This window comes from Hemicordylus capensis, chromosome 5 (genome assembly GCF_027244095.1).
Source record: "Hemicordylus capensis ecotype Gifberg chromosome 5, rHemCap1.1.pri, whole genome shotgun sequence".
NCBI lineage: Eukaryota > Metazoa > Chordata > Lepidosauria > Squamata > Cordylidae > Hemicordylus > Hemicordylus capensis.
In genome coordinates, this window is record NC_069661.1 from 249001771 (window position 1) to 249021867 (window position 20097).

At 44.4% G+C, this 20097-nt stretch overlaps 1 long non-coding RNA gene across 1 annotated transcript in view; it reads left to right on the forward strand.

Moving 5' to 3' along the window:
• LOC128326685 (uncharacterized) overlaps window positions 1-4023 on the forward strand; it is a 56384-nt gene extending 52361 nt beyond the window's left edge. The window contains exons 2-3 of the long non-coding RNA XR_008308198.1: window positions 3216-3265; window positions 3805-4023. This is a non-coding gene — a long non-coding RNA (uncharacterized LOC128326685). The remainder of the gene's footprint in view (window positions 1-3215; window positions 3266-3804) is intronic.
• Window positions 4024-20097: the final 16074 nt, after the last annotated feature.

Consider the following 20097-nt stretch of genomic DNA (forward strand, 5'->3'; position numbering starts at 1 on the left):
GAACTCCACTGGTTTGGGGGTTGAGGGGGGCATTGTGGTCCAATGTGCCTTGCCCCCAAACCCACTTTGGGGTGCCCAGGCAACCCCCATGAGGGAAGATGGGGCCACTGCTCTACCACGGGTGACAGATCCCACCGCTACCACCACATGTGGAGGAGCAGCCCTCTCTTCCTCCTAACCATTTTACCACTGCCACCAAGTGGACTTTTAGTGAGGCTGGGTCCACTACAACAGCCCTTCACATTTATCAAACATTAAAAAAACCCTCAGTAGCTTGGAAAGGCTTATAGATGTGGGGTGGAGACAAATCAACAAGCTTCTATTTTTTTTTAATAACAAGAAAGTTTACTTTTAGAAAATCTTTTGTTCAATTAAACATTTCTGTTACAGAAAAAACAAACAAACTCAAAACAGTGACTTACAGATCAGGTCAGGGAAAATAAAAAGCTGGAGAAACATAATCACTACCTGGCTCTGTACTGCTCCCTACTCAGAGTCCTTTTGTATTTTCTAACTTTTCAGCTTCGGGCTAGCTGGGCAGACTCTTTGTTCTGATTACAGCACAGCTCTGGGGCTCAATCCAGCCTGGCTCTTCCTTCTCTTCCAGTAATTTCAGCTAGAAGGCTTCTCTTCTTCTTGCTGGCTGCTCACTCTCTGCATGGATTCACTGGATTCACTCTAGAAGACTTCCAGACTCACTCCAGCAGACACTCTTGTGTTCTCCTTCCAGGACTCTCTCCCTCAGGACTCTCTCTCTCAGGACTCTGCGGATTTTACCTACATCCCTCTCAAAACACACGCAATATATACAGTTTTTCTGGCCCAAAGGTTTTTAAGCCATCCAATTAGCCATCCAACCAGCTTCAGCTGATGTACAAGCTGTGTCCATTTCTTGAGATAAATGACCTCAGAACAGTGGTACATATGCTGGTAACCTCCAGACTGGATTACTGCAATGCGCTCTGTGTGGGGCTGCCCTTGTGTGTAGTCCAGAAACTACACCTGGTTCAGAATGCAGCAGTCAGGTTGGTCTCTGGGTCATCTAGGAGAGACCATATTACTCCCATATTGACGGATCTACACTGGCTGCCAATATGTTTCTGGGCAAAATACAAGGTGCTGGTTATAACCTATAAAGCCCTAAACAGCTTGGTCGCTGGGTATTTAAGAGAATGTCTTCTTCATCATGAACCCCACCACCCATTGAAATCGTTAGGAAAGGTCTGTCTGCATTTGCCACTGGCTCATCTGGTGGCTACTCAGGAATGGGCCTTCTCCACTACTACCACAAAGCTTTGGAACACGCTCCCTGCTGAAATTTATTTATTACGTATTATTTATTTATTTGATTTATATACCACCTTTCCAAAATGGCTCAGGGTGGTTTGCAATTAATAAGCTAAAGGAAATAAGAGCCTCCCCATCTCTGACAACTTTTAAAAAGTGTTTAAAGACACATCTATTCACCCAGGCATTTAATTAAATATTGTTTTAATAGTTTTAACATTGTTTTAAAAATGTTGTTTTGAAATTTAAATTGTTGTAATGTTCTAAGTTTTTCTGTATCATTTATTTTGTTTTAACTAATGTTTTAATGTTTCTGTTGTCATTTAACTAATGTTTTAACTTTTTCTGTTTGTTTACTTTGTTGTAAACTGCCCAGAGATGCGAGTTTAAAAATATATTAAATAAATAAATAAAAATAAAATAAATTAGAACAAACAAAAATGCTCTCCATTTTTAAAAATCCCTCCCCCTTAAAAAAATAAAATCAACTGTCACACTGCTAAACCCAATGTGAATCTACAGGAAAACAAGAATGAACTTTTGACCCTGCACCTTCTCCATGTATAGGGACTTGCAAGCACAGAAATCTTATTTTCACTATTGCAGAAATTTTAAGAATATTAATGCAATATATATAATTTATTCATAACACAAGTGCTATTTACAAAAAGAAGAGGTTTGGGGAATATTAATACACTACATCAGGGTTTCTTAACCTTGGGCCTCCTGCCCGCGGTCCATCTCTGGATCTTCCTTCACAGACTCCTCCAAGTACTAGGCAACTCATTGCACAGCAGCTGAGCGGGGCCTGGTAGGCTAAGCTTCCTGCACACCGGGCAAGGCACCAAGGCACACCTGCTTAAACCACTGGGCTGATTTAGTGGGAGGAACTAACTGCTAACTTGAACTGCTGCATTGCCGCTGCTGCCTGGGATGCCATGCTGCTAGATTGGGAAGAAGAAGGGGAAGGGGTGGGAGGAGAAGGATTGCCCGCCCTGCTGCTGGGTGTGGGTTGCACATGCTCAGAGGGCGCACCATCACCACCCTCCTATGAGGTGGATGAGGAGACATGGGTCCACATGACAAGGATGCTTCTTGTCCGACCCCTATGTCCACTGCTTGATTGGCAGTGTCCCCAGCTTCAAGAAAGCCTTCGCACGGCCCATGTCAGTGCTTGTTGCAGGCACATTAGTGCTGGCAGTGGAGACAAGGAGATCTGGGTGATGCTGCCACATGTGTCGCCACATGCAGGTCATCCCCAGATTCTTGGCATACTCCCCGGAGACCATGTGTGTGCTGGTGTGTGCCATGTGTGGGGTCTTGGGACAAGTGCCATCACAGCAGGAAGCTGCATACAGTGGCAGGGAGCAGGTAAGGGTCGGCTCTCCTTTAAAAAAGGATCCTGCTTCCCACTCCCCTCCCTGCAGCACCAAACCGGTTCGGACCTTGTCCAAACAGGTTTGGGCACCTTCCTCAGTTTGTGTCCATCCCTACTATATACCAATTGTACCTTTCAAAATCACAGTTGTAGATTTTTCAAAATTACAGTTGTTTTTGGTCAGATCACGGCAGAAAACATCACTCTTCATATGCGGCATGACCAGGCCTCAAAGAAATAAAGCAGTGATGATGTTGCAGCAGAGCCAGAAATATAGCAGTGATGATGTTGCAACAGAGCCAGCATGGCTGCTGTCTGTTTTTGAGAGTGAGGCCAAATAGGAATTTGGAATAGGAATTTGATTTCAGCTGCATATGTGCAGATTTCAGCAAAACCAACACCACCAGGTGAGTTATAATAACATTTGATGCAAACTGAACAATATTTTTTTTAGGGAGACGTCTCCATTGTAATGAATTAACACCACTATGAAGAAGGTGTTAAGCGACAAATCTGAATGGAGAAGTTAAACATGTTTTTTTCCTTGCAGGCACCTGAAAACAGAGAAAAGCAGGAGAGAGAGAAAGCAGAGAGCAACAGGTAGGAAGAAAGAGAAGTGGATTGTTACAATCTCTTAAAGAACCATAGCTCATGGATATTTTATATCATGCTCATATAACAGGCACATATATTCACAGATCAGGGAACATGGAGATAATAATGAGCATAAAAGTTCTGTAGCTATGAGAACTTCAGCCTAATAAGCAGAAAGATAGGAAGTTATGTTTTGTTTCTGCTCCCAGTCCCTGTTCATTAAACATCTTTCTTTAAATCATTGCAATTGCCAGTGAAAAGTAATGGAAATGCAAGAGAAAACCATGCCTGTAGAACACAGATGCTTCAACACTGCACAGGGATGAAATGGATTGCTCAGTACACTTAATTCAGAAAATATCTGAATATCAAAATGAATGAGTCAGGAAATGGCCCAAGATGTTCTAAAAGAACAGAACATTTGATGAAAAATTAGGAAACTTGTTACAAACGGCCTGTGGATTCGTCCCCTGCTAACTGATCTGTCCCCTGTTAACCTATCAAAGATGCAGCTTTAAAAAGTAGTGATTCTCTTTATTTTGCAGGGGGAGAGCAACTGGTCCTATCTATCCATCTTGAGCACAACATCCCTCCAGTACCTGATGCTAGTGTCTAATTTGTGTCTCTTTTTTAGATTGTGAGCCCTTTGGGGACAGGCAGCCATTTTATTTATTTATTTATATTTATGTAAACCTCTTTGGGAACTTTTGTTGAAAAGCAGTATATAAATATTTGTTGTATATAAATATTGGTCATAAATATCAGTCATATTCGTTTTCACATTCTTTAGGCTATAGTGTACGTGTAACACTGTGTACCATTGTGGTTTTATAACCAATCTTTTATCTGTGCCCTGACATCCATACTGTGCAGTGTGTTGCACAGAGGTGATTAACAAAGATGCACACATGCAAAAAGGTCACATGGCTGAGGGGATGCTCAAAGTTGTGCAACCCCGTGTAGTTTTGGTCTGCTTGTGCAAGCACTTGCGTAACAAGGAAAATGGAGCAGCATCCTCCAGTCCAGACAGAATCCTTAGCTGCGATGGAGACTCTGCATTTGCTAGCAGCAGTGATGAACAACTTTGCAGTTGAACCGAACTAGTGTGTGTGCCCCACTTTTCCATAGGTGGGGCGCTGCATAGTATGAAAGTCACTGGCCTCCTTGGGGTGTCATGGGAAACCTTAGGCAAACCCACCTTAGGTTGGCCCTCTGTGATTTCTGAATAATCAGAACCATGGTTCTTAGACCCAACCATGGTTCCTATTCCTCCCCCCAACCTCAGAATGTACCCTTGGTTTGTAGTAAGTTACACTTACCAAACCAAGGGCCAGGAGCCTCCACTTTGTCATCCGGTGTGGACAACTTGCCCAAACCAGAGTTAAGGAAGGAAACGCTTCCCACTCCTTAAAACCCTTTGGCTGGCATGGCTTTCCTTTAAGGGCTGCGGAAAGCCCACACAGCTAATTCCATCCCCTGTGTGGTCTCCCAGTCTACAGATCACGATTGCCTGGGAGACTGGTGAGGGACTGGGAGACAAACTGCAGGTCTGTTGGACCAGCAGTTACATGTACATCAAGGGTGGCTAGAATATACCCTTCAGGCAGTGACTTGGGGCAGATCTACAGCAGAACTGTAACCTGATTTGACATATTCCCTTTTTCTAGAAAGCTCAGAGAACTTTTTAAATACTAGGTCAGTTTGGACTATGTTTTCTGACTAGCCCCACTCCCACATGATTAAGTGCCCCATGAACCACATGTCTCTTCCCTTAGCATATTGTTCCTTAAGCATGCAGGAGTGTGTTTCATACAAGATATCCCTGCACATATGCTCTAAATATTCCTTTAAATAGTGTTTGGAGTGCATGTCAAGGGGCAGTTCAGTCAAACACCCGTAAGTGGTTAAGAAATGATGTGCTGGGGACAGGGGAGACAGCCATTCTCATGTTGTGGTCACATCTTAATTATGTGGGAGCAATGCTGGTCAGAAAATATTGGGATGAGTCACACGATCATCCTGTGCAGGCTGGGAGGATGCGTGGGGAAGGCTGCACTTAACCTGCCTTCCCCCCAGATGACTAAACTTTCCTCCATCAGTGTGCCTCCCATATGGGCACACCGACAGCCCTGCTCAAACATGTTCGACATCGAACCTGTTCAGTTTGATGGTTCAGGGTCGAACCAAACCTTCTCCTCTTCGGTCTGACCCCGAACTGAACACCACCTGACTGTTCGGGGGGTTTGTGGATTTTTTTTAAAAAAATCTTTTTTTAAACTTACCCCCTTTGGGGGAGTTGCTGGACGTGACGGGGTGTGTGTGTGTCAATGGAGGTTCCCCCTCCCCCCACCAGCCTCCCTTACAGCCCAAACCGGCCCATTCAGCCGGCTCTTGGGCCCATTTGGAGTTCCCCCTCCAGCACAGTGGCCATTTTTGAGGCCGCCACACCTGCGCAATTGGCCTCTGAGTGGTCTGGGTCATGCAGAGGCCAACTGCAGGTGCAGCGGCCTCCAAAATGGCCACTGCGCCGGAGGGGGGAGGCCTGAATGGTCTGAAGAGCCGGACAAATGGGCTGGTTTGGGCTGTAAGGGAGGCTGGTGGGGGAAGGGGGAACCTCTGCAGACCACCCCCCACCCGCAACACTTCCAGCAACTCCCCCAAAGGGGGTAAGTAAAAAAGTAAAAAAAATGTAAACTTTAAAAAAATGTTCGCAGACACCCCCACTAACAGAACCGAACTGGGGGAGGTGGTTCGAGGGGGGTGCTGGCCCAAACTAGTCCGGTTCAGTTTGAGTCAAGTCCAGACTTGAACCAAACCAGGCCAGCCAGTTCCATGCACACCCCTAGAGTGATCTGGGGTCGGAACTTGTTGTTCTGGTCTCCAGGCATCCCTCAATGCATTGAGGGTTGGGGATTCCCCCATCAAATGGGTGGGATTAATTGGGGATTCCCCCATCAAACGGGTGCTCGATGTGCCCATCTCTTTGACTTCTCGGACTGCACACAGACCGAGGAATCATACGATATCAGGTAGCTTGGGTAAGGGTGCAAGAACACCCTTAACCTCAGCTAAAAGCCAGGTTTGTTAAGGGGGGTTAGTTGGGCAGGATGCAAGGGATCTAAGAAGATCTTGCCACTTCTCATGACCAGCATAACCCTGCATGAGGCAGTCCAGGCAGGATTAGGCTGGTCATGAGAAGAACAGCCTCATTGTCTGAACTGGCTCACCATATATACAGCTGTGCAGGGATGTAAGAACTTCTAGTAGAGAATTCTCAGCACTCTGAACAAATGACAGTCCCCAGAATTCTGTGGGGAAAGTCATGAGAAGTTAAACTGGTGTAAAAAAAAAAGTGTATAGTATAGATGTGTCTTCCATTCTTTCTGTGTCGCCTGCATTAATCTAATAACCTATGAATGATTTGCTGCTTCAGTGGAGTGGATCTGACCTGTTCATTTGTGATGACAGACTTGTATTTCTGTCATACATAAGTATGTGTTTCCAAAGCAAGCAAACAAAATAACCCAAATTAAAAAGAGAATGGTTATCATGTATATTACTGAAACATGGCGTCCTCCTAATTGGAAAGTAAAATTCAATGCATGAAACAATGTTCCTACTTGATGCTTTAGTACTAATTGCTTGGCTCATGCTAGAGTAAATAGACAGGATTTGTATTCAGTGAATGCCTCATTTTTATGTGCAAAAAACCATAACATAAAGAGATGCAATACAACTCCATTAAGCTAATCTCCAATTCGATTGCGATTGCTATTTAGATACGAAAGTGCAGAGATGAGACATTTCCTATTGGTGATAGGGTGTTGAATAAAATTTCACCTATAGGATGATGTGAATAGAGATTGCTTGTTGAAGTTACGTAAAGTTCAGTCCACAATATAGGGTAATAGCAGCACTAGCAATTTTCAGTGGCATTACTGCAAGGCTGGCATTATGAGGATCAACAGTTCTGCAATGGTTTTGCATTAGCATCTACCACAAATCAATCTTGTTCTGTCCACTACAACAGTAGCTTTGCGCACATCCAGTGTGCTGTGAATGTGCATTGACAGTGATCACACCCTTCTGCTGCCTACATGTGTTCATCTAGGGCCTTTGTATGTCAAAAATGTACACATCCATCCACACAATCATAGGATACAACAACACCCATGGTGAGAGGCTGATCTTGATCTGAACAGCCTTATTGGGAGTGGGGATTAACCCTGTTCCTCTGTGCTATTTCCTAAAACAAAATCTTGTCCTAACTTCCCTTTGCTTTGAGAGGGAAACATATTTGTGTCCATGTTTGTTTGTTTTTAATTTTTTTAAATCTGAGGATCAATACCAGTTTCAGTGGAGGAGGTACACTTTCATTGTTAAATAATGTTCATTATTAAATTTGAAGTCGAATCGAATCAGCCAGATAGAATCTATCAAAAAAAAAATTGAGTATGGGGCGAGAGCAGAGCGAGGGGCAGGAGAGCCATATTTCTGCCCTTAAAAACCCCAAAGGGGTGCTGGGGCACCCCAAAATTACTTTTATTGTGCAAAGCCTGCAGTGGGTGGGGGGGGGGAGAGGGGAGATGGTGACATAAAGGGATAGTGGTGATTTAAAGAGATAGCCCGGTGTTTCTTTGCTAGAACACTGGTGCTTTTGTGCTAAAACACCAGTGTTCTAGGAAAGAAACAGCAGGGCAATCTCTTCAAATGAGCTCCCCACATGCACGTGGAGGCTATTTAAAGGGATAGCCCAGTGTTTCTTTGCTAGAACACTGGTGCTTTTGCGCAAAATCACCAGTGTTCTGGCAAAGAAACACAGGGCTATGCCTTTAAATCACCCCACATGCGTGCGTGGAGCCATTTAAAGGATAGCCCAGCCCCAGTGTGAATGTTGAGCAGCCAGCTAGTCATGGGCAGGGTTGATGGATTGGATCGGACTGCTGCCTCCTCCCCCCATCTCTGCGTGCTCCGATGAGCAGTTCAAGGGCGCCCCAGCGCCTCCTCTTTTTGGAATCAGCAGCCAGCGGGATGCAGGGGGATGGCAGGTCAAGTCACCAGTGCCTCCCCACTGCTGCATTCTTTGGACAAAAGTATATCCAGTACTGGTATGTACCCAGTACTGGTTCTACAAAACTGGTACTACTGGGCGCCTGGGTGCCTCTTGCTTTAAAAAAAAAACATGTTGAAAGGAGGGTCTCTTCCCTCTCCCTTTCCCCATTCAACTTAAAAGGCATTCAAATTGATTCAGATTGACTTGAATCAAAACCAATCGAAATCGAATCAGGCCTGTTTCGGGGAGATTGGATTCGAGCTTGAATCAAAACACACGTGTTTCAATTTAACTGGCATCGAATCCCCATTTTCCATTTGTGCATATCAATCAATCAACCAGGTGCCCAGCAAAGGGACTGAGCTTGCCTTGTCCGATCTGATCTCTTGGGACGGGGGTGCAGCAGCCGCTTCCTCACCTTTTGCTCTGTGTGTGTGTGTGTGTTGTTGACATTTTATTTCAATTTCTATTAAAATTGATTTCACTGCAGCTGCAGCCAGCCTTCCATCAAACCAGCCCCAGCCCCAGCCCACATCTCTCTTCCGTGCAGGGGGCACCTGCCTGACAGCCAGCCTCCCTCCTTCCTACCCTCCCAGACTGCTCTGCTCCCAGTCCTGCTTGCACAGAACCATTGCGCAAGAGACCATGTCATGTGATCTCAAGCACAGGAGGGAGGGGGGCAGCAGCAGCTGTGAGAGGAAGTAAGTTGGAGCCCAAAGGGAACTGCAGCCTGAACCACTGGTGCAAGTGGCAGTGGCACACATACAGGTCCAGCAAGAGGCCAGGCCCGGGCAAGGCTGGCTAGCTCCTCCTCCATAGCAGCACCCGCTAGCCCAGCAGCGAGGCTCAGGCTACTGTGTTAGGTCTTCCAGAGAGAGAGAGAGTCGGGCAGCACAGCAGGCAGGCTCCGCTCTACAGTCCAGACCCCAGCAACCAACAACCAGTGCGTAAGTGGCGAATGTTCACCAGTTTGGGCAGCAGACCTGGATCAGCCATAGGATCTGTGAAGTCTCCCCGAGCATGTTGTTTCAGTGCCAGAGCTCAGCTTTGGAATTTATGAAGCAATAATCAGTAGAAGTGCTCTTGAGCATGTGCAGAGTGCAATTGCAAAGAGAGCCAGCGTGGTGTAATAATAATAATAATGATGATGATGATGATGTTGATGATGATGGAGAAATAAGCCCCTGCATAGTCAATATTTGCACAATATAAGTGGAAAATCAGACATCACCAAGACCTGGCAATGGCTTAAGAATGGCAACTTGAAGAAAGAAACAGAGGGTTTAATACTGGCTGCACAAGAACAGGCACTAAGAACAAATGCAATAAGAGCAAAAGTCAAAAAATCCACCACAAACAGCAAGTGCCTCCTTTGTAAAGAAGCAGATGAAACCGTGGACCACCTGATCAGCTGTTGTAAGAAGATCGCACAGACTGACTACAAACAAAGGCATGACAAGGTAGCAGGGATGATACACTGGAACATCTGCAAAAAATACAAGCTACCTGTCGCCAAGAATTGGTGGGACCATAAAATTGAAAAAGTTGAAGAAAATGAAGATGTAAAAATATTATGGGACTTCTGACTACAAACAGACAAACATCTGCCACACAATACACCAGATATCACTGTAGTCGAGAAGAAAGAAAAACAAGTCAAAATAATCGACATAGCAATACCAGGGGATAGCAGAATAGAAGAAAAAGAAATGGAAAAAATCACCAAATACAAAGATCTACAAATTGAAATTGAAAGGCTGTGGCAGAAAAAGACCAAAATAATCCCAGTGGTAATTGGCGCCCTGGGTGCAGTTCCAAAAGACCTTGAAGAGCATCTCAACACCATAGGGGCCACAGAAATCACCATCAGCCAATTACAAAAAGCAGCTTTACTGGGAACAGCCTATATTCTGTGACGATATCTATAACCATTGACAATAAAATTCTGGCATCCCAGGTCCTTGGGAAGGACTCAATGTCTGGATAAAACAAACCAGTCAATAACACCTGTCTGACTGTGTAAACAAGAAATAATAATAATTCAATTTCTATACTGCCCTTCCAAAAATGGCTCAGGGCGGTTTACACAGAGAAATAATAAATAAATAAGATGGCTCCCTGTCCCCAAAGGGCTCACATTCTAAAAATGGTGTAGTGTTTAGAGTGCTGGACTAGGACCAGGGAGACCCGAGTTCAAATCCCCATTTGGCCATGATACTAGCTGGGTGACTCTGGGCCAGTCACTTCTCTCTCAGCCTCGCCTACTTCACAGGGTTGTTGTGAGGAGAAACCAAAGTATGTAGTACACTGCTCCGGGCTCCTTGGAGGAAGAGCGGAATGTAAAAAAAAAATAAATAAAATAAATATTCTCTGCACATCAAGAGACTAGAGGACAGGACTAGGGTATGGGTGGTGTAGTACTGAGTTCTCCTGCGGGTTTGGGTCTTGGAGTGGCTGGCAGGGGCAGGGGCCAGGAGAGAGAGAGAGAGAGAGAGAGAGAGAGAGAGAGAGAGAGAGAACATGATGGGACTCAAAGAGGGATCTGTTGCTTGCATCAACTGTTACAAACCCCATATACTTTAAATAGCCAATTAAACTAGTTATGAAGGTAGAATGCCAGCAGGGGAGGGACTGCTTCCCAGTGTATTGCACAGAATGCCGCATGTATGGCTATCTGCCTGGGGGGGGGGGGGGGGAGAAGCTGTGGGTGTATGCTCGGTGCAAAGAGCCCCTGGCTCTCAGGGGACAAGTTCGTTCCCTTGAAGCCAAGGTGGGTGACCTGGAGAAGCTCAGGGAGGCAGAGAGGTGTGTGGATGAGACCCTTAGGGATGTGGTAGAGGCATCCCATTCCCATGCTGATGGTGCTTCTGCTGTCATGGAGAATGAGGGTCTCAGGGAAGGAGGACGTCGGTCTGTGCAAGAGGGAAACACCCCCTTAGCAGGGACCCCTTCCTTGGGTGATGCACCCATATCCTTTCACACAAAGGATACTCCTCCAGTGGGTGGGGGCCTCTTAGTAATGGGTGATTCAATAAATAGGGGCATAAGAGATGGGTCTGTGACCCGCGTGTAGACCGCACGGTTACTTGCCTGCCTGGTGCGAAGGTTGTGAACATCATGCTGTGTCTAAGCAGGCTGTTGGGCAGTCCTGGGGAGGAGGCAGCTGTTGTGATGCATGTTGGCACCAACGATGTTGGGAAATGCAGTCAGGAGTTCCTGGAAGCCAAATTTAGGCTTTTAGGTAACATACTGAAGTCCAGGACCCCCGGGGTAGCATTCTCTGAAGTGCTACCTATTCCATGCACAGGGGCAGCAAGACAGATGGGGCCAATCTAGACCTAGCAACCCCACTGAAAATTGACAGGCACCGGGCTTCAGAGAAAAATAAGGAGCATTGCATCATTCAAGATCTAATTAATACCTTTTCAGTGGTGGTTCCCTGTATATGGAATAGCCTCCCGTTTGAGGCTCACCTGGCATCATCACTTTGTTCTTTTAGGTGCCAGGTGAATACCTTTCTGTTCACTCAGGCTTTTTAAAATTGATTTTTAAAAAGTTTTAAAACTTTTGTGTTTTATTTTGTATTTTCTGTTTTCTATTGTAATGTGTTTCTCTTGTTTTAAGTGTTTTTAATTAGATTTTTTTTTACTGTTGTATTGTTGTGCTCTGCCCAGAAGCAGTGGGGGGGGAATGCTTATAATTATTATTATGAATAATGAAATATAATAATAAAAAAATAATAATTAATAATAATAATAATAATAATAATTCTTATTATTAATCAGAATAATTATTTAACAATAATTAAAGTACCAAATCCAGTCAATAACACCTGGTAGACTGTGTGTAAACAGCATAATAATTCCATTGCTTTTGCTTCCTTATTGGACAGGCTTTATCTATTGTTTTAATTGTGTTAATGTTTTGATAGTTGTGTTTTAGATTACATAGGTGCACCTTTGGGCCTAAGTTGAGCAGCCTGTTCTAGATCAGGCCTGTTCTAGTGTTCACTGAAGTGCTACCTATTCCACACACAGGGACAGCAAAACAGATGGGGCCGAGGGGTTCTCAATGCGTGGATGAGATGGTGGTGCTGGGAGGAGGGGTTTAGATTCGTTAGGCACTGGGATACATTTTTGGGAAAGTGAAGCCTGTACAAAAGGGCTGCTCTTGAACCAAAATGGAACCAGTCTGCTGGCACTAAAAATCAAGAAGTTCCCAGAGCAGCTTTTAAAATGATTCCTAGGGGATTGCTGGTGGGAACAAGGTGGTATCTGGTTCAGCAAAATCTCATAAGGTGTGAGGGTGAACATGTTCTGGATAAACCAGAAGGCGACAGAGTAGAGCCAGGAGCTGAGCTGAGCTGAGGGAAACACAGGACAGCTGGCCAAATAGGTCAAATGATGGTAAAGCAGATAGCACACGCCAACACCAGGTGAGGGACCCGACGTATAGGAATCTGTATACCAATGCCAGAAGCCTCCAAGCCAAGATGGATGAGCTGGAGTACTTGGTTACTAATGAAAACATAGATATAGTGGGTGTAACAGAAACCTGGTGGAATGGTGAGAACCAGTGGGACACGATTATTCCTGTATATTATCTCTATAGAAGGACAGGGAGGGGAGGGTTGGGGAAGAAGTGGCGCAGTATATCAAAGAATGGATAGATTCCAATAAGCTAGAAAACCTCGGTAGACCAGAGTCTTCCAGATAATCATTATGGGTAACATTATGAGGACTGAAAGGAAATGTGTTCCTAGGGACATGCTGTCACCCTTTGAATCAAAGTGCTGAGAGTGACCCTGAGTTGGAGAAACAAATAAGAGAGGTGTCAAAGAGAGACAGGGCAGTAATAATGGGTGACTTCAACTACCCACATATAAACTGGGTAAATTCACATTCAGGTAATGGCAGAGAGTCCAAATTTCTAGATGTGCTAAATGACTGTGCCTTAGAACAGTTAGTCACAGAACCAACCAGAGAGATGGCGAATCTGGATTTAATCCTGTTTGGTGCCCAGGACCTGGTGTGAGATGTCAGAGTTGAAGAACTATTGGTAGCAGTGACCATAGTGTGATCCAATTCAGTATATATGTGAGTGGAGAATTGTCAAGGAAGTCCAATACAGACGTGTTGGACTTCAGAAGAGGAAACTACTCAAAAATGAGGGGACTGGTAAGAAGGAAGTTGAAAGGGAAAGGAACATTGGTCCTACTGTGAAGGGTTCTTTTTTCCTGAAGTAGGAGATCTTCAGTGAGGGTAGTGGACTGCGCATGCCCGAGACAGAACTGGACCATGTGACTTGATTGTAGGCGGAACCGCCTCCTAGCCCCAGTTCCAGGGCTGATGAGCGAGGTAAGGTCCATGGAGAGAGCCCTGTGCAAGTGAGTCAAGTGATCTAGAATTTTTTAACAAGGTGGAGAAAAAAAAAACAGAGACTAGAGAAAAGATTAGTTAGTGGAGTACAGAAAGGTCAGGGAAAGAGTTGCATACTAAACCCTGAGAGTCGGCAATGTAGGACCACCGTGTACTCAATCCCACGTAGAACATGCCCTTTTTTCAGAAATTAGATTTGCTTCTCATCAGGGCGGGCCTGAGGATCTCCTACTTCAGGGAAAAAGAACCCTTCATGGTAGGACCAATGTTCCCTTTCCCCCTGAGTAGGAGATCCTCAGTGAGGGACATACCTAAGCCTATAGAGTCCCCCAATGTCCCTGGGAGGGATGATGAGAATTAAACTACCTGTTGTAAGACTGTACGGCCAAAGGCTGCCTGAACATCGGATAGGCCTGAGATCTTATAGTGATGAATAAAGGGTGTTATAGAGGACCAGGTAGCGGCCCTACAGATTTAGTTCAGTGGGATATGAGCTGAAAAGGCGGCCGATGTGGCTGCACTTCTGGTGGAATGGGCCGTGACTCATCCTGGGGGAGGCAGGTGAAGGGCCTCATATGCGGAAAGTATACAGGCCCTTATCCAGCCCACTAGTGTCACTTTAGAAACTCTGGTGCCCAGGGAAGGGGAATGGAAAGAGAGCGTCAGTTTTGCGGATATCTTTGGTTCTATGTAAGTACACATGCAGGGCCCTACGCACATCTAAGTTGTGCCACAAACTTTCCCTGGGATGGCTAGGGTTAGGGCAAAACGAAGGGAGAACAATGGACTGAGCCCTGTGAAAGGCGGTATTGACCTTGGGTAAGAAAGTAGGGTCTAAGTGGAGAATAACTGCGTCAGACAGAAAGGTACAAAATTCGTCCCTCGCTGACAGAGCGCCCAGTTCAGACACCCTGCGAGCGGACGTGATCACCACTAGGAAAAGCACTTTATATGAAAGCAGCCTGAGTGGAATAGAGGAGATGGGCTCGAATGGAGCCTTCGTAAGAGCAGGATTTGAAAACTGTTTTTATTGTTTTAACTGTAATTTTACAGTATTTTAAAATCTCAGTTTTAATTGTTGATTGTATTTATTTATGTATTTATTTATTCATTCGTTCAGTCATTCAGTTTTTATACTGCCCTTCCAAAACTGGCTCAGGGCAGTTTACAAATAAAACAAAAACAATTAAAATCAATCAACAATTAAAAGTTATAAAATACCATAAAACAGTTAAACAATAAAACAGTATGAAAACTCATAAAAACACGTACATTAATAATCCTTTACAACAATTAAAAAACCCTGGAAGGCCAGGCCAGATAGGTCATAAAGGCTCTCCTATAAGCCAATAAAGAGTTCAAATTAAGATCTGAACTTAATTAAATCAAATTAAATTAAGAGTTTTAAAAAAAAAATCTGTTTTGTAAACCGCCCTGAGCCATTTTGGAAGGATAGTATAGAAATTGAATGAATGAATGAATGAATGACTGTGGTTCAATGTAAGCAAGTGTAAAGAGATGCATACTGAGGCAAAAAACACCAACTTCACATAAATGCTGATGGGATCTGAGCTGTTGGTGACTGACCAGGAGAGAGATCTTGGGGTTGTGGTGGACAGCTTATTGAAAGTGTTGTCTCAGTGCACGGCAGCTGTGAAAAAAGCTAATTCTATGCTAGGAATCATTAGGAGGGGGATTTAAAATAAAACTGCTAATATTATAATGCCCTTATACAAATCTATGGTGTGGCTACATCTGGAGTACTGTGTACAGCTTTGGTCACTGTATCTTAAGAAGGATATTGTAGAACTGGAAAAGGTGCAGAAGAGGGCAACCAAAATGATCAGGGTCCTGGAGCACCTTCCTTATGATGCTAGGCTACAGCATCTGGGGCTCTTTACCTTGGAAAAGAGGCGACTAAGAGGAGACATGATTGAAGTGAATAAAATTATGCATGGAGTGGAGAGGGTAGACAGATACATTTTTCTTCCTCTCTCAAAACACTAGAACCAGGGGTCACCCCATGATACTGAAGGCTGGGAAATTTAGGACTGACGAGGAAGTTCTTTTTCACACAGCACACAATTAATCTATGGAATTCCTTGCCATGGGATGTGGTGATGGTCACCAGCTTGGATCGCTTTAAAAGGGGCTTAGACAGATTCATGGTGGACAGGTCTATCAATGGCTACTAGTCTGATGGCTTTAGGCCATCTCCAGCCTCAGAGGCACGATGCCTCTCAATATCTGTTGCAGGGGAGCAACAGCAGAAGAGAGGGCATGCACATACCTCATGCTTCTGGGCTCTGCAGAGGCATCTGGTCGGCCACTGTGTGAAACAGGATGCTGGACTAGATGGGCCTTGGGCCTGATCCAGCAGAGGTGTTCTTATGTTCTTATTTTCTTAAATGGTTTTCTGCATGCATTTGTGTGGGAGGTCATGGTGGCTTGTTTTCATTTTCTGCTTCTGTTCAAGCCAAACCCCTTCTACATCAAATAGAGAAATAGAACCTTCTTCCTTCCTTCTTGTGTTATTTTCCTGTCCTTCCTCCCCTGCTTCCTCTTTATCTCTTTAGTTATCTATCCATTTTCATTTCATTTACCGTCTTTGTCCACCCCCCCCCTGCAATTAGAAATAGGTTGGGAGATGCTCACAGGTTGTTGCTACATTGGTTGCAGTTTGAATAAACACTTAGAATAAACCCTGCTTTGGTTTATGCCATAGCCCTAACTCTGTGTTGGATTGTGCTGCTGCCTGGGTGTCCTTTGAAAAATATGTTTCTTAGTATTGCTTGGCTCTCTCAAGTGTAATACAGAAGTTCAGTGGAGCATGATGCTGAGATTCATTCTTCTTATGTTGTTGTAGGCTCAGATGTTGTTGGCACCCTCAAGAACCTACGAGTTCAAAATACTGTAAGGCTCTCCACACAAGCAGTGTGGAGTACCTGAATGGGGTTTGCAGGGACAGCGGGCTTGACCCACTCTCCCTGCACACGTGCAGGAAGTCCTCCTTAAGCAGAGGCATATCTAGGGTGGGGCAGGCAGGGCACGTGCCCTGGGCACCACTTGAAGGGGGGAGTCATTTTCTAAAATTAAAAAATTTGAAAAATGGCCGCTGAAAACAAAATGGCCACTGCACATGTTCAAATAGCCTCTGTGAGGCCCTAGGTCATGACAGGCCTCTCAGAGGCCATTTGAGCATGCACGGTGGCCATTTTGTTTTTAGCGGCCATTTAAATAAATAAATAAATAAATAAATATATATATATATATATATATATATATATATATATAGCCACGACACATGCTCAGATGGTCCCTGTGAGGCCCTAGAGGCCAGTGCGGGGAGGGGAAACCTTTGCTTACCTCCCCCAGCCTTTAGGAAGCCCCCCAAAGGGGCTACAGGTTTAAAAAATAATATAGTATAAGTCACTGTACACATATTTAGTTTGGAACTATGTACAGAGAATCATGGCTTGTGAATACTGAGCTGAAGCTTATGAGCTAGGATTGTATTCATTTGCTCTTACTTTGTTTCTTGTGATAAGTGAGTTAAATGTGATGTCTTGCTAATATGGCTATTAATGGTGAGTTTGTCTTTGAATCAGTGTGAAATCCTTAGTATTAAGGCCCACTGGGAGTTTCTTGCTCTCTTTCTCTCATTTTAACTGTCTTTCTGAAATACTAGAATATATTCTAAGCAGTGACACAGTTTACTCTGCATATCCTTTAATTATTTACAGAGTATCTGGGAAAAGCCAAATTCTCCATTTATTTTTAAAACTTATGTAATAGTGATGCTACAATGCATAGTAGAGAATTCGACAGGCACTTCTGTTTAGTTTTCCAAGTACACCTCCACATAGTATTTGGGTATTTCATGAGCCCCAGCATCCTGAAATTTGTAGTTTTCCAGCATTTTTTGGTCTGGCTACATCCACTGCTAAATAGTTTTTGAAATATTAAAAGATTAGCTGATATTATGGTAACATTATCTGAAAGATGGGTGTCAGATGTTTGGTCTGGGGGCACAATTTCAGTGCTTGCCCTAGGCACTATTTTCCCTAGATACGCCTCTGTCCTTAAGTGGCTGGATCAGCCACCCAGACGTTTACCAGCTTTGTCACTGAGCTGGTTGAAGTGGTGGGGTTCGGGGGCCTCCTGGCCCCCGTGAATCCCGGAATGCAGTGCACACATGTGCGGGGTATTCTGGGGAGCCACCTGACACCAGGAGGTTTCTTGTAGCCACCTGGTCGGGTGTTGACTCATGAGTCACTGCAGTGCATAGCCATACTGTTGTGACACACAAGCCGTTAACCCACTTTTGGGGCGCTTCTGCACCCGAAACCCGGGTTAAGCAGTGGGCTACCCACCAGGGTTTGCCACCGCGCTGCTTCTGGGAGCTTCGCAGTTCTCATATGCAGTGGGAACCGGGTTGGGCTCCTGGAATAGAAGCACGGCTAACAAACAGCCAGCAGCAAGAGCACGGAAAGCAGTCTGCACTTGCCTCTCTATAAAGCAAAGGTAAAGTGTGCTATCAAGTCAGTGTCGACTCCGAACTATCGAGTTTACCATTGCCATCTCCTGCGCAGTATGAGATGATGCCTTTTAGCATCTTCCTATATCGCTGCTGCCTGATATAGATGTTTCCCATAGTCTGGGAAACATACCAGCGGGGATTCGAACCGGCAACCTCTGGCTTGCTAATCAAGTCATTTCCCCGCTGTGCCATTAGGTGGCTTTCTGCCTCTCTGTACATAATATCTATTTCATTAAACTATTACTATTCCCGATTGCACTTCACTGCCTTGTCCTTGCGTACCATAACTCTTTGCCTTGGATTCTACACTGTGCTTAAGCAGCATCTTCCGAACCCAGAAGCTCCATCCTTCTACCTCAGGCTTGCACTAAAGCCACCACTTTTTGTAAGCCACTGATGAATTGGTCTCATGCCAGACCACTGGCCCCAGGTGAGCTTCTTTGAGTCTGTAGCACAGGAACTTTTTGCATTTCATTGCAAAATCACCCAGATGAGTGCATTGCTCTTGAAACAAGATGGAACTTTTGTAGTTCAATGTTCAAGACAATGAATGTTGGACAACACTCATAAGAGCCTTGTAGGCTAGGAAATGCTTGCAAGGCATTTCCAAGGCACATAAACAATGAATCAGCCTCCTCAGCGTTAATTTTTCAACAGCTCTGAGTTTGTTTGCTCCTGTCAATTATAAAGCCATAATGGTTTGCTGGTTAATGATGGTTCTTCTAATGCTTGTTAACGTACAGCTGTTAATTGCTAATGAAATGCTTTTCAGTTTTTCTTTAAAGGCTTTTGAAACAATGTTGTGTGTTTAACAATGAAGGACAGCTTCAAAATAAACTTTTAATTCCAGCAGAGGCTGACAGGAAGGAGGCGAATTCAGAGTAGTGAATCATGTGGAGATACAGAGAGCAATTCCCTTTGTTGATGGGTGCTTTGAGCTCCTATGAGTCTTTAATTATTTGACTGATTGATCGATCTATTGATTGATTGAGTGAATCAGTGATTGCAGCAGGCTAGCAGTTCTCTCATGGCACAACACGATGGCCCAGCACACAGATGGGGAATTAGTGATCTACATCATGAACCAAGTTTCCTGGAATTCCATATATTAGATCTCATTGTTTAGAGAAACCACAGCATCTATTACACTTAATTGCTTCCTTCTGCAACTTGAAATTCAGGGTACCTTGATAGTACATAATTGCTTTTGCTTGCTGCCTCTTGTAGCAAAAGGAAATTGAGTGTACTGGCTTTGCAGCAAAGATATGCAATAATTAAAATCTCTCTTTTAACACTGACATGTGTGTGTGTTTGTCACCTGTTCCAAATGGAATGCTTTCCCTGACTGCATTTCTGCTGAGTTGTCAGAAGCTTGGCTGCCTTTCAGAAGCATTACATTGTTTTAGAAATTCAGCATCTCGTGTAAGGATGACCTATATATTTCTCAGTGCTCTCTATCATAGAGCAGGTGGGTGATCATATGCAGACAGTGGCCTTGTTCTCACTGAAGTAGTAAAACTGTTTCTGGGCTATACCACTTCAGACTGCAGAAAACTTATTAATTAAACCTATCATCACATTCTGCTCCAGATTCAGAAAAGTGAGTGACTTAATAACTGCTGGTTACATACCTTAAGACACTATCTGTGGTATTTCTGGGGGTTGAATCAATCGTTCATACATGCTTAAGCACCCTTTAGGTCAGGGGTAGGGATGTGCAAACTGGCTTGACCTCAAGCCATTTCGATATCGAAGTTGGGGGGTTTGTTTGAGGTGCCAAAATCGAACATGCCCAGTTTGAGTCCGGTTCAGACATGAACTCAACTGGGCAATCTGGTTTTGTGCACACCTCTAGTCAAGGGTTTTC